Raw genomic sequence first — 16,093 nt, forward strand, 5'->3', positions numbered from 1 at the left:
CTGAGATGAATTATCCGTGTGTAATTGATGAGCTCTGACGGACATTTTCAAACCTCCACTTAAAACTTCACTTCCACTAAAATGATTTAGTTTGAATTAAAAAACCTTTGTGTAAACGGACGTTAGTTTCTGTTGATTTCATGTCCATTCAGTGACTGAACGTCCTGTGAAATTCACATCAATGCACGGAGGAGGATTTTTAATAAGAAAGTGATCTCGTTAAAAGTGGAAAAGTATAATTCCATTGATTTTTTTGCCCATGGGCGATTCCACCGTGTTCATTTCAGAAAGTCAGTTGTTGCGCTCACAATGTTAAATGTAGCAAATAACGATGATTTATGCGCCTTTATTTTCTTATCAAAGAGTTTGGACTTCACAAGATTAAACATTGGCTCAGTTATTATGACCAAAGGCTTTTATCGCGCCACTTTCTGCTGAAATGAAACTATATTCTAACACGTCATCACTTTAATATCCCGGGGCAGCGTTTGCTCTATAACTGGGAACCTAAAAAATCTTTGAGTCATTTTTCATTATGTTGTTCCTATAAAAACAAAACAAAACATAAATGGCTTTTATAGATCAGTAGAGGTGTGGCTAATATTTAGATTAAATGCTTTTATGCATTAAAACATTTATTTCATTCGAGATACAATTAGCTTTTGCATGACTTGCCCTTAAGCTCCGTAAATAAACCACTTTAAATGAATATTCACACACAAACAAACAGTACATTTGTTTCTGTGTCCTGACACAAGAGGAGAAATAAGTAAAAATCTAGATGTTGTCTCTTCAGAGAAACTGAGGCGGTGATAGAACACGAGTTAAACACTTTAAGGATGTCAGTCACCACATCAGCACGGTGTAGGTGGATGTCTGTTTTCTGCCAGAGGGAGTCAGAGAAAAAAAACAAAAACCTGTGACACATCACAGCGGTTTGGAGTTAAGAGCTTCACATGCCAAAAATACTGTCTCATACAACACGCTTCTGTACATCATCTCATTCTGAGTAGAGTTTATAACAAAAGATTTGACACAAATCAAACGATTAATGTGTATCAGGACACATTAATGATATGGTATTACAGTGATATTGCTGGATTCTTCTACTATTATATTATTCTTCTATTCTAAATGTAATGGGGGGTTTTTTCTGTCAGTTTTTGTCTGAAGAGAGAAGTTTAGAGTTGTGTCTCAGATGTGTTTACTTTCCTGGGCAACGCGTCGGCTCAAGGACCAACATCAGCCTTGTCCTTCATGTCCTCTGCGTCTGATGAAAGAAGAGTGAGAGTTCTGTCACAGAGGCTGTCGTGTGTGAATCATTTCATCTCTTATTACATTAAACCAAAACACTTTTTCCTTCATTTAACAGGATTTTGTGCCTAACACTGTTATTATGGCTATAAACATGACGCTAAATGCAACAGTCTCAATAAGACTACTATACTATAACATGGCATGATATCATGACCTTTAACCCTTGGTCTGTTTGGACAATCTGGGACTCTGGAGTATTTATGTTGCGTCCCGTCATCGTCTGCTTGTGCCTTGTTTGCTAGTTTGGGGGAAATGAGGATCCAAATGCAGCGCGACACAGGCCAAAACACACGAGCGCTTTAATAATGAAAACTTAAAGCTCCAGCGCCTGGGTCATTACCCTGCCACAGTCCTGACTCGTGCAGACAGCCTCAGCCTCCGCCAACACCGGAACACACAGCAGCACGACACTGAGAAACACTGAGAAACACTGAGAAACACTGAGAAACACAGCGTGTGGAGCCCAGAGGCTTTAGCAGCAGTTTGACGATGATTTCAATGCAGCGGTTTATATTTTACAACTTCACACTATGGTTTAGACAAAAATAAAGAAGGAATAAAGAAGCAACTCGAGGGTAAAACATCAGGAATATTTTATTGGTGTGTATAAATAAATGTTTGAAAATACATTTGTTCTTTGCGCCATGTTTTTTGTATGTGGGCGGGCCTTAAGAAGCTGCCTGCTGATTGGCTGGAGTTTTGGAATGACCGCTCAGTGGACAGGAAGTCGCTGTCCGTCTGGAACTCGTTCCCCAGCACAAAGAACACATTTATTTTCAAACCATAAAATACAATATTTTTGAATGATTAAATCCATTTTTTTTAGCTTCTTAAAAAGTGTTTGCTGTGTGAAAAGTGTTGTTTAAAAATATTGACACAAATCTAATTCCATAGAAAACAAACAATGTCAGGAAGTAACTCCGAAGATGACACACGAGGAGTAAAACAGAAATAACTGAGAAAACTTGAAACAGATGAGATGATGACGCTGTAGATGCAAAAACTTAAATACAACCATGAATAATTTGGGTCCATGAGTTCATGGATAACATTTTCACCTGCTCATCTCTGTGATGGCAGGATGATAAAGAAGGAGCCACTTCTTCTCTTAGAGAAGTGATATTTAAGGGGATTTATCCGTCTCCATTTGAAAGGTTTGACATTATAGACGATTCAAAGGAAGGACAGAGTTTAAAACATGACTGAAGGCATTTCACACACACACACACACACAGACACACAGAGAGATCTCATTATGATGCTGATAAAGCCCTCCCTATAAAGGTAAAGTGTAAATGTGCACACATCCACTACAGAACACAAACTGGACTCGGGGAAAGTTTTTATCATTCATCGCAGGTCTCAGAGAGTTTCTGCTGCAGATCTTTGTGACTGGAGGTCACGCTCGTCTCCCAGCTGGCTTCTGCTTTGTCAGTGTCACCTCTCCCTGACCTTAAACAACCTGCCTTTCAAATTATAAATAATGAATTCCCACAAACACAGCGCGGTCCAATAATGTGCTCTGCTGCAAAACCCGGGGAAAGATGAAGATATGACATTTAATCTCTCAGGAGAACTCTGTCTGTCATTGGTGCAGAGAGGTGAACGGCAATCATAGATTGGGGCTTTTTTGTTGTCTGCAGGGAGAAGAGAGGCTTCAACAAACCAAATTAAAATCAATCTCAGTAGAATTTTTACTTATTATTTTGTATAAAACTAGAGTTAAAGTGTTGGTCAGTTTCATAAGCGATGCAGACATAGTTTGATGGTTATTTGGCTGCACGCTTCATCGATCTGGAAATGGAACAATAAAAACAAAGCATAAAGCCTCTCTGTTGTTTGTGGGATCTTTTGTCAGGAAGTGAACTGTGGAGATCACAGGACTACTCAGACCCGAGGACGCCTGCCTGCCTGCTGCCTTTATGAGTTTTGATGGCCGATCACAGCGTCCACAGAATGCGAGCTCTAAGTTTCCTGCTTATGCTGACTGACAGCGTCTTTTACGCTCTGCCGTGCTGAATATTTCCCTTCACCATTCAAATGCAGGGCTGCATCAGTCACGGTCCATTTTCAGCCCAGTTGGTGGGCTGCTCCTCTCATGTTGTGGCCAAACAGCTGAATAAACACCACACAGACAAATATGTGTAGGTGTATCAGGTCTTGTGTTTGCATGTGGCTTTACACCCTCACACTGTCCATTAGAACACGACACCTAACCTGTCAGGCAGTCAATGAAGCTGTGGGAGAGTGAGAGAAGAGGCAGGAGCAGGTGTATCGAGCCAGCTCATCCTCACTCAGTCGTATTGATCACAGACACTAAGGGAAAAAATCAACATCTGTACAAACACACTGCTCACATGACGACACATGTACATGTACGCTGTGCTGTCGCTCGTGGGCGGAATGAACTGAAAGTGTAGCTCTGTTGCTGCTGGATGAACTGCACCATGGCCGACAGTGTTAATGTTTACATCACTGCCGATCAGAGCTGGAGCTGTCTTTTGTCTTCACAGGAAGGACAAAGATTAACAGTGAAACAAAGGAAAGACTCTTCAATTCTCTACTTTAACGTTATAAAAAAAGAAAATAGCAGCTGGCTGCATTATTTATGTCTTAAATATCAGATATTTAAGCTTTAAAGTCACATCTCTTTGATGTGTGCATTTATATACACTATATATATATATTTTCACATGAAGCCGATTTCATGAAAGGGAAATGAGAGCCCTTGAAAATGTTTTAATGAAATAACAGCAGGGATACGGGAGAAGTCAAAGGCTTGTAAAGGTAGTTGTCATTCATAAATGCAGTCGGTCACACAGTGAGTACTGTGTCAGCGATCCAGTGCTCACACTGGTTTTTTATGTTTCCATCTCACTGTGAAAAGGAAGGATGGATTTTCCAGCAGAGTCAGCAGAAACACAGAAGACAAACTGAAGACACGAGAGAAGCAGCTCCAGTGTCTCAGGCACAAACTGCCTGGTGTCATCACTGTAAGCAGCCAGTGGCTTAGTGAGAGTCTCAATGTACATGAGACTCTAAATCAAAGCACTGGATTTACATTTGGAAATTCCCACACTGAAGCTAAAGTGGTGGAAAAAAGTGAACTATTCATCTAAACCATGATGGATGTTTTCCAGCACAAACCAGTTTCTTCCACCACACGCTAAAAACTTTACTTTCAAAAAGTGTTGTTTTAATTCACCGCAGGCAAAAAACATTGTGCTGCATCATTTAAAATATATAGAAGGTACTGATTAAAACTCACAGTGAAGAGCGAGGTTAAGCGTCTACTTCATAAACAGATTTATGGCGGTTTGACTCACCTGCCAACAACGCCGTTTTCAACATGACTCTGTTTCTCCACTCTCATTAAAACAAGACAAAAACAGAACAGAGAATAATGGCTGCTGTAACACTGTGAATGATCATATCTCAGTGTTTGTGCGGTCAGAGCAATAACTGCATATTAACATTTACAGCACACGAGCCACCGAGGGGAGAGAGAGAGAGAGAGAGAGAGACAAACACTTTCTGTTTCACATCTGCTCTCCAGATGAATCTATAATTAAAAAAGTGCATCGGACCCCTTCACTCCCATCAGGACGTTCAGTTCTAGTTAAACAGTGAGACTGTAGCAGCGTACTAATGTAGGCGGGGTCAAGGGACAATGCAATTAAATCAGAACATGCACTCCCTCCCCACACACACACACACACTCACGGGCAATTGTTTACTGCACCAAATAAAGTATCGTCAAACTCCTGAAGGTCAGTTTATGGCATCACTGCATCGCCGTTCATGTTGAATAGAGAGGATTAACTTTGGCCCAGTCTAATAAAACACCTGCTGTAGGGATTCATTTAACAAAACGTCTTAATCTCTGGAATCTCATTAACATACAGCGTCTGCTTTTGTAATTAACTTTACGTTACCTCAATGAGATTAACAGAAAATCTCATAATTAGTAGTTTTGTGTTAAAGTTTAAGTTTGAGTAGTTGTCAGTATGTTTTAAGGACATTTTTTTAAGCTCACAGAGCATGAGATCAATCTCCTTGTCAGTGCAAATAATGTTTTTATCACAGTTGTTTCATTCCAGGAAATTCTGACTGTGATCTGACTGAGTTTACATGCATGAGTAGTTTGATTCCTAATTATCTGTGTGTGTGTTAGTCCATCCATCTTCTATGCTGGGGCCACACCCTGGACAGAGAGACAGAGACAAACATCCATTCACTCACACTCAGTCAATTTAGAGTGACCAATTTACCCAAATGTGAATGTCTTTGGACTGTGGGAGGAAGCTGGAGAACCTGGAGAAAGCCCACACACACACACACACACACGGAGACAAGGTCCTTGTTCTGACCGGGTCGCGAACCCAGGTCTTCTTGCTGCAAAGCCAGACTGCAAACCACTAGACCAACTGTCTGAGAAATTAACATGTACATGTGTTCAAAAATCCAGCTTTAAAACACAATTATTTGTGTCCTATGATAACAATCAATCAATAAAATCTATTGAGCTATTTCCAGCACTAAGTGGCTCTCCTTCACAAAAATCGAAAGGACGCGAGCCACGCGGCACACGTCGCATGATGGAAGATACCGGCTCTATAGTTTCAGTCAATGACACCGCATGACACCGTGTCTGCAGATGTATACGTCAGTGAAACACAACACCGCTCACACTCAGGATGTGAGGTCTGAACAAAGACCGCTCCCTCTTTTCTGTGCACCTGTATCTGTGAAGTTTCAGTAAAAGGATTTAAAATCAGGTGGGTTTACTACACAGAAGGAGTTTTGTTGTCATATGGAATAAGGCTCTCATATGGAGAGAGAATAAAGAGAGTTACCATCCTTTCAGCTATGTGAAAACCATCTATGCATGAGAACAGGAGGGGCGAGAGGACAGAGAGGAGGGGTTTAAGCTTTTAAATTGATATAAATATACATATTACACACTTTGAAGGATAAACTTACAAAAGGTTTTGTTTCAAAAGTCCTTGGATAATGTTTGTCGTGGTGATAACTGTTGGTATTTCCTGCTCAACAGTGATTAATAACGTTCACAGGAAAACAGCGACGGATGTATTTATCCACTTTGTCACTTGTGATGGACGACACCTCTGTCACGGCCGTGCACTCAGAGGCAAACGCCATTAGTGCCATTAAAAATGTGCTGATTTGAAGATGTTAGCAATGCATCCTCCCATCATGGACGCTGCCTGGTGAGGACTGATGATGGCTTCAGTCCTGCACACAGTCGGAGATATAACGAGCCGTCTGCTGGGGAGTGTTTGGTGCACTGGGGATATTTTTGAGTGTCAGTTTTGGAAAGTGCAGCAGTGCCACTAACAACTGTCCACTGTTCACCGGACAAACAGCAAACACAGAGTTATCTGACCATGAAATACAAACTGTCGCCTGTGGCCTTCAGCCGTCCTCTCATACACATCTCAGGCCAAACTTTCATTAATTATTATATTGAATATGCAGTTAAAAAAAGTAACATATGCTGCGTGCACAGCCGTCAGGAGCAACTTAGGGTTAAATGTCAGGGACACGACGGCATGTAGAAGCTGAGCCGGGGATTTAACGGACGTGCTGGTTGAAAGACAACTTGTTCCAGAGATGGGAGTAAGTCACACGTATGCAAGCCTCGAGCAAGTCTCAGGTCTGAACCTTTGAGCCTCAAACAAGTAAAGTCCCGGCTTTAAATCAAGCAAGTTACAAGTCAAGTCATGGGAGTATAGAAGGTGATTTCCCAGATATTCCACATTTAAACGATGCAAAAAAAAAAGACACTCATTTTGAACTGCTAGTGTTTTATCTGCGATAGAAACACTGCATTATTCACACAAATAGTATAATTAACATCAATAAAATGAAAATAAATAAACTACAGAGCCTTAAAATGTAAAGAATACTGACATTATGTCACAGGCCGGACCCAGAGGAGCAGAGGCAAACAGGTCAAAGGAACAGACTTATTTTAAACAGTGTACAGTGTCCTCCAGGATGTGCAGGAGGACACACAGGTACGTCCAGGAAATAAAAGACTTCTTAAACATGATTTATCCTTTTAGAGAAGGAAAACAAAGTACTGACCAGAGGCAGTTGCAGCAGTGGTGGCTGTGGCATATTTGTGTCCTCTGTAAATGGCAAGACTTCTGTGGAAGACCAGTGAAAACACACAAGCCTCAACTGGAAACAAGTCAACAAAAATAAACTTCTAGTACTCAGCAGGCCAGAGTTGTACCAGGTATGAATAAGCAACGACTCAGAGAGCAGGAGACTGGAACTCAGCGAGTCATCACTGCCACAGGTGAGTGGAATGAGCCAATCAGCAATCACAGCACCTGCCAGGAAGTCCATGAACCAGCACCGGGAAAACAGGAAGACTACAAAATAAAAGCATTGCAAAAAAAAAACCACAAACCCTCTCACATTAGGCAACAGCACATTTTGCGCACTTAAAATATCAATATCAGTTCCTTTGTGGGAAGTGTCACAGGAAATTACACGTAGTGGTGTTGGTGTTGCTCGGTTGCCAGGTTTGTACAAAGGCTGCGAAAGCAGACACTCAATGTTTTCTGTGACAAATTGTAACGTTAACTCCACAAGTCAAGTCATTTCAAGTCATTTCACTCAAGTCTAAGTCTAAGTCATCGAGTCCCCCCTCGTCTGCCACAGTGTTACCACTGCAGGAGTATTAGTGCAGCAGTTCCATGGAGGAGCCTTCAAATGAATCCAATAATCCATTCTAACCTCTTCCTGTTTGTAACAGCGTGGATGACGTGGCCTTACATCTCATTAAAACTTGTGTGATTGTGTAACCTTTGCTGGTGACGTACAGTGTTTTAATGGTTTTGTAACATTGGTAACATGAGGTAAGTCCACAGATACAAACCCTGTGAAGGTCGATAATGAGCAGAAGGCTATGAAAGCATGTGTATGACATCACATCTATCTCAATATCTCATCTTTTCTTTCATGTGCCTGAAGAACGATGATTCTTTATTGCTTCTTGGTTGCGTGACTGTGCTTAACAGGCGTTAACATACAAGTGCCTGCAGGGATCCATAGTCTTATCATATTTACACAGTAAGATGACACGGCTCTGCCTCATATTTAACACAGACGCCTGTTAACTGGGAGTCTATAATGAAACTTCCTCAGTAAAGTAAATTACACCAGGGCTAAAGGTTGAATATACTTACACAAAGGCTGCCAGGAAGAGAGAATGCAAGGATCATTTTAATCAACGAAGGTCAGCAGAACAATGAAGATCCTTCGCCTGTGCTCATAATAATGTTCAGTTACATTGTCATTTTTAGACGTGAGACCAAGTCACTGCGGCTAAGACTGAGCAGATTTCCTCCAGTTTATTACGTTACAATTATCTGTGACTCTGGACGCAGTTCAAGAGATTCAACATAAAGATTCACTTTATAAACACTGAAAATGGAACAAGCACAAACCAGGTCCACTGTCCTTCAAACACGGACACACACACACACACTGAGGTGTCTGTCTTTTCACAATGTTGCACCAGATTTATGGATTCCTCTTCCACTGTCGCCGCTGTGACATCTTTATGAAACAGACAGGCTTTTGGTTCTCATGTGTGAGTGCATGCTCGCTTTGATTTATTGCTTTTCATTTGCTCATTTTCTCTTCAAACGCCTGCTCTTGTTTATAGGTTTTCTGTCCTGATTCATTTGTCGTTGCTGTGTCCTTTTTATTTTTCTGGGCTGTTTCCAGAGAGTATGAGCTTTCATATCAGCAGCAGAATTTCACTGAGGAAAAAGCGACATCTTCTACATCTTCACTTGTACCTTTTAGCCTTTAATGAGAGTCGCACTATCAGCGTCTCTTTCCTTGCATTTTTGTTCCATGCAGTCTGAGCACTGGACAAAATTAAGCCCATTTATCTCAGACAGAGACAGTGAGCCACTGCAGGCTGGAGATTGTTCGCTTATTCAAACACAAACACAAACACAAACACAAAGGTGGGAGAAACACATTTGTGTGTTTTTTTCTCTCACTGGTGCAAAACAGTCAACAGAGAAACCTGCACTGTTGTTAAAGTTATAACAAGAATCCCTCTGACAGGTTTGATCCTGTTTAGAATCAATAATTTATCAGGAACAGTGAGTGTGTGAGTGTGGCTGCAGGTATTGATTAGGTTGACTGATTTTTCTATTGATTATAATTCTCCCAAAGCCAGTAACATAATCTGTGACAGTGACAGGTGTCTGTTAACATTCTGTACATGCACTTCATATTAGATTTAGACTACATATGAGTTTTTATATTTATTTATTTATTGTTTTGCTAAATCAGACTGAACTGTGATTTAATGACATTACTTAATCACTGGTTGTCTATTACACATCCACATCCATGGGGGGGGGGTCAATAAAGTATTTATCCATCTCTATCTTCAACATCCTCTGTGCAGTGTAATCACTGTCCCTCCTCCGCACGGGACCACACCATCTCAACCACGCCTCCTTTAATTCAATTAAGTTCAATTGAATTGTATTTGTATCACACCAAATCATGACTTATGGCTCTGTACATAGACAAACCCAACAAGAAAAAACTCTGACAGAAAGCAGACTCAAAGACGTGCAGCATCTGCCTCGACCGGTTGGGGTGAAAGGGAAAAAATGGGGAACAGAGGAGAGGTGACGACATGTTTATAGAAATACAATCTGTAACGGGTCGGGGGAGGACCCACATGCAGCACACGTAGACAGACAGACAGACAGACAGACAGACAGTCAGTAATGACGTTTATTCTTCACCTTTTCAATGGACAGTTCAAAGACGGCACAATTGTATAAACTTGCTTCGTGGGGTGCAGCCGGTGACCCCTGTGGCTGAAGCAGCAAACAGAGGGGCAGGGTTGAAACTGGGGAATCAGTCCAAAAACCACTGGAGAGACTAGTGCAAACGACATGGAACAATCTGGCAGTGACTGCATGGTGGAGAGGAGGATATGTAGTGGGCTGATTAGTGATCAGGGGCAGCTGAGCTGATGAGGAGGGAGTGGCTGGTAGGTGATGAGAAGGAGGGAGAGAAGAACTGTGAGGTGGAATCATGACACAATCTCATTTATATAAGCAGCTTTACTTCATGTCCAAACCGTTCAACCTGAGATGAGCCTTGAATGTGCTCATCTCTAACCCTGTTCACTCCACACATTGTTAATACTATTATATTATACATAATATAAGACCTATCCTTCTGTTTGTATAATAAGTGTATAATCACTTTCAGAGCCTTAGAGGAAGCCTCAATGGTCTTTGCATTATGGAGAATGCTAGTGCAGATTCTTGAGCCAGAACAGACAGAAAAGAAGAAGAAGAAGAAGAAGAAGAAGAAGAAGAAGAAGAAGAAGAAGAAGAAGAAGAAGAAGAAGAAGAAGAAGAAGAAGAAGAAGAAAATGCCAAGGCCACCAAAGTTCCATGACTCTCTTGGGAAAGTGAGTGATGATCAGAGGAATCTTCTATTTGCTATAAATACCTCACGGTTAGATTCTCACTCTGAATCTTTAAGTATCTTCAGTGCACCGATACCTGTCTTTGCATTCAGAGAAATCCATGAACCACAGCTCTCTCTTCAGTTCAATGAGCTGCAAAATGTTTGTTAAAGTGAGATTAGAAACAAGAAGAGATCACAATTAAGTTTAAGAAAACAGCCCACCAGGGAGGGAGGTAGTGATGAGGGTCTTTAAAAAGACATCACTGATCAATAGGTGTTTAGTGAGCGAACATATGTATGCTGATGTAACAACAGGAATGAGTTAGAGTCTTAAATTACACCAAATCAATGGAAAACTGTCTCGAGAGGCCACTGAGTTTCAACATCTGGACAGAAAAAAAAACAAGGATCGAATCTGATAAATGAACCAATCAGTGAAAGAGGGGAGGAGGGTGTTTTTAAACTTACATCACAACAAAATCTTCCCAAATCCAATCCAAGCATGCTTTAGTGACGCTCTGCGACACAACAAATGCCTTCTAATCTTGTAAAAACAGCGTCAGATCAATAAATCCGTCACAGCTCGCATCGCAATGTGACCTCACGGTCAACAGGACTGTGGACGTGATAAAGAGGGAAAAGACTTTAAATACTTATTCACGCTGATGTATAAAGTTTGTGTAAATATAAAGCTTTTAGGGGTTAGACCAGTTGTAATTATGGTTAAGGTTAGAGGAAGTCAGCAGGAAATGAATAAAGTCAATGCAACGTCCTCTGAAGTCATGGAAATGTGTGTGTGTGTGTGTACTCTGTTGGTGGAAGGCCCATAATGGCCTTTTAGTCATAAGAGATTACACATTCTGACAGGACACATTGTTATGAACTCAGTAAATAAAAAGTCATGAGTTGACAAATAAAACCACTTCCATATTTCATAGAGTTTTAAGAAACATGTCACCTGTCTGTCTCCAGGGAAACGCTGTCTCGCAGAATTTGTTCATTCAAATATTTTACAACTACGTTACGAGGATTTCAGAGTCAATGGTTCCAGTTCAGAGGAAAAGGTACTTTTGTTAAGTCCCTGATGAAAGTTTTTTTGGAAGAAAAAGTTTTTCTTGTTGTTGAATAAAGTACAACAATAAAATGTAAATATTTCAGCAGAAGCAGATACGACAGCGTATGCATGTGCTGCAGCTTTTAAGTAGAACAATAATGTGCAACATTTATGTATATAAACACGTTTATTATGGTTTTACTCCATCGTAACAGTTTGTTGTTGTGTCTGTTTCTTTAGCATGTTTTTGTATGTCATTGTATTTTAAACACTGACAATATGTAACATCTTTGAACTCAAATGCTCAACTCCAAAGTAGGATAAAACAAAAGGAATTGATTTCACTAACAGAAGACGCTCACATGGAGGATCTAAATCTACACTGAAAATACGTAACTCATACCTGACGACGGGTTTCTGGGACGAAAACAAACAGAGACGAGGACTATTTATACGTGGAGGTAGGAGAACACAGGTGCAACTAACGACAATCTCAACGGAGGGAAAATCACACACAGGGAGGAAGTCAGGGTCTGAAAACAGCGGGAAAAGAAAAAGATGGGAGTACAAAATAAAACAGGAAGTGCACAACTGGACATGAGTGACTTTAACGAAACATAAAGAGACACAAAGGACCAACATGGACGTGACAAAACATGGAACACTAAACATTCTGTTCTGTTGTGTTGTGTTGTTTCCTGTTGTGTTGTGTTGTTTTGGAATCCTGGATCTATAGGAAGAAAATAAAGTAAACTGGAACGGCCCTCTGGAGTGTGTTGCTCCGCCAAGACCAAACAATCCTGTGCATGATGTTCTTGTTCTTATTGTAAAGAAGTGTTCTAATAACCTAAATGAATTAAAGCACAGTACTGCGTGACGACGAACAGTTCTGAGTCACAGACTGAATAATCCATGATGTTTGATGATAAAGTCGTATTAGAGTCTCCGGTGCTCGGACTCTTTAAGGGAAACTTTGTAAATGAGGGCACAGCGTGAGAAATCCCTCAGACACCGAGGAAATGAGGCTTAATAACCTCAAACTATAGGGTTTTATTTTGTGTAATCCAACAAAAAAATCTCTCCAGTGTTTTTGGCAAATGTGAGAGATATTATGTCATATTTTGCTTAACATTGTTACTTTCTTTTCAATTAGGTTTGCTTTAAAAAAAAAAGATTTCTAGAGAATGAAAAATATATGATGACTACAGCGCTGGGTCATGTGACTTATTAATATGCATTGATTCAAATATAATGTGATTCAGGTCTTTATCTGAACACCCGTGCGTCAGTGACAAAGTCTCAGATAACGAGCAGAAACTGCAGCATTTCTTGCTCTCGCTCTACAACAGTGTTTCCCCCGGTGAGACTTTTATTCAAAAGTCCTGCACTGGTGACATTTCATGCAACATCTGAACATGATCTCACACTGTTGTGCACTGATCTGGGAAAACGAGGCCTGGAGGGAGTTAAGTTTTCAGAAAGTCATTTTTCATGGCACGAGTTAATATAAATCACCTCATTATGGATTTAAATAAGAATTTACACTTCAGGAAAAACTGCACATGATAATTTATTCAGTAGACTCTAATTAGAAAAACCTAAACTTGTTTTAAATTATACATAATCACTGCAAAAGTGTCCACAAGATGCATATACAGTGCAAATGTTGGCTCTCACAATGAGCATATATATATATATCTTCATATATATATATATATATATATATATATATATAGATATATATATATATAAGCCCATTTAACCTGGTTAAGACATAATTGCTGATGATAATGATGGAAGTATAAATCAGCCATGTCCCAGAGGAGTCATTGTTACTTTGCACGTCCTCTAAACAACTCAAATCAGCCATAATATTTCAGATATTACACATCGTTCATTCATTTTATTCTGCATAAGAATTGCTATTGTATAATAATAATGAGGGATTTGTTTATTTCTGCCAGCACTGGGAGATTCATTCCCATCAAAGGGAAAAAACTGGCCCCCATCACTTCCTTCTGCTTCTGCTGAGAAGCAGAAGTTCCAGCAGACTGTTCTGTTTTTTTTTATATTGAATATGTATTATATTTTGAATATATTATATCCTCATTAACAGAGGAACAAAACTTACTGAGACAAATGAGCTGACTTGTGGAAAAGTTTGAAAATCTTTGACTGAACAGCAACAACAGCCTCAGTTTCAACAGAAAAACACCTTTTAAACAACAGTCTTCAACAAAACAGCTTTCCAATTGGACCAAAAATACAAGAGAGGTCAAAAGGCTACAAGTAACTGATCTTAAATAAGGTCAGGGACGCTTACTGGTCAGCAGACGAGCCGAGCTGGCAACAGACACAGGAAACATGCAGGCTACAGACACAGGTCAGGGCAGGGCGGGGCAGGAAGTCACAGAGGAAGCCAATGGTAATTATTTCAAAATAAAACAGCAACACAAGACTTCTCAGGAAGAGACAGTGTTGTTCTCCTCTGTTTATGTCACAGACTTTATATTATAAATAAAAGGTCTTCTGGTTTGAAATGTGAAGCCCACAAAGTAGGATGGAAGTAGCAGCTGGTCCACGAGCAGCAGGGTTAGGGTTGTTTCAATGGAAGTCTATTCAACCATTTATAATGTCAGTTAACTCAGGAGTTCATTGTCTCAATCACTAGTTTCAACTCTTCTTCAATGAAACATTATGTCCAATTATGGTGCCACTTAGAGGAAAATAGATGATACAGCACACATGAGTGGACACCAGTGTGACTGACGGGCTGTGTTGTCCAATAAGTGCCTGGTTACAGTGTTGATTTATGGTTGCAAAAATGGTCCAATCCCAAATCCCATGTCTTCAAAAGAACCTTTAAAGTAGAATATCCAGATCCTGTAAAATAACAGTCCAACAGTGATAATGAAAAACAACAAAAGTCTTATTCTATTTTCAAAAACCCTGCCTGGACCGTTAAGGCATTAGCTGTCTAACCTATAACTTGAGAGTTTTGTTCATTCCTCACTGCCCTCACGGTGTCTCTAAAAAGCCTGCACCTGCCCGGACCAAACACAGCTGCTGGGTTTAGTTTCTACACATCCAGATATTTCCCTGCGGAGATGGTAGAGACCAGAAAGCAGAGCTGAAAGAGTGAGTATTGACTTTGTCAACATTGTTTCTGTGTGAGGCTCTGAACAACAAGCTGCTGATGCTGCTGCTGCTGCTGATGCTGCTGCTGCTGATGCTGCTGCTGCTGCTGATGCCCAGGGCAGTGGTGCTGAATATCAGGTAACACATAAAACAAAGTCTAAGCACAATGACAACAAAAGTCAAGGAAATGGTTAAAAATGACAAAATGTGACAACAAAAGTCAAGGAAATGTTTGGTTATTCTTGTAACACGCTTTTATTCTAACAAAATAAATGATGAACTAATAAAACACTTTTGTGATGGTGGCAGAAAAAGGCATGCTGACTTTGTGATTGGTCACATGATCGATTATTAAAGAGCTGAGTGAACGCAGTCCTTTCAGTGTGTGGTAGTTTTTCATACCATTGCTGCAGCTATTGATCGCAGGAGTCTTTATTTCCTTTGTCCTGCATGTCGTTTACCTCTCCCTGGTTCATGTATCCACACGGAGTTTGGAGTTTATTGTAATGCATTTAGTGTGAAAGTGACGGTAAACGATCCACAGTTGAGGCCACAGAGGTTTTTCACTGAGTGCAAAGTTTTGAAAGTTGAGTTTTGATGAAAGCAGAAAACAAACAAACCTGTTAAATGCAACAAAGAGAATGTCCGTGTCCAATCCACATCCTGGCACGTCACCTTGTTATCTGCACTGATTGTACACAGCTCCTGTGGCTCCACGGCATGAAAAGGTCCCCACATGTGGATCATTTGCTCATTATCACATTCACTGAGCGACACAGTGGCGGCTCGGAGAGTGGGAAGCTTTGTCAGTGGGACATTCCCACTGTTGATGTTGTGCAGTTATGGAAGGAGTTTTGGTTAAGCAGGAAACGATGACGACTGTGGAGAGCCAAGAGCAGTCCAGCTGGTCAACAAGGCACTCTGGAGTCTAATTAAATGACTGTATCTGTGGGTGTTAGAGAGCTGCAGCTCGTCTGCACACAAACTTCTTTTCTGCTCCTAAAGACCCGGTGAACAAAATACTGCCTCGCAAAGCCACCGGATTTAATGAAGTGTGTGTGTGAGAGAGAAACTAGAGAGAATGAGAGT

The sequence above is a fragment of the Solea solea genome, chromosome 5, assembly GCF_958295425.1.
Source record: "Solea solea chromosome 5, fSolSol10.1, whole genome shotgun sequence".
Taxonomy (NCBI): domain Eukaryota; kingdom Metazoa; phylum Chordata; class Actinopteri; order Pleuronectiformes; family Soleidae; genus Solea; species Solea solea.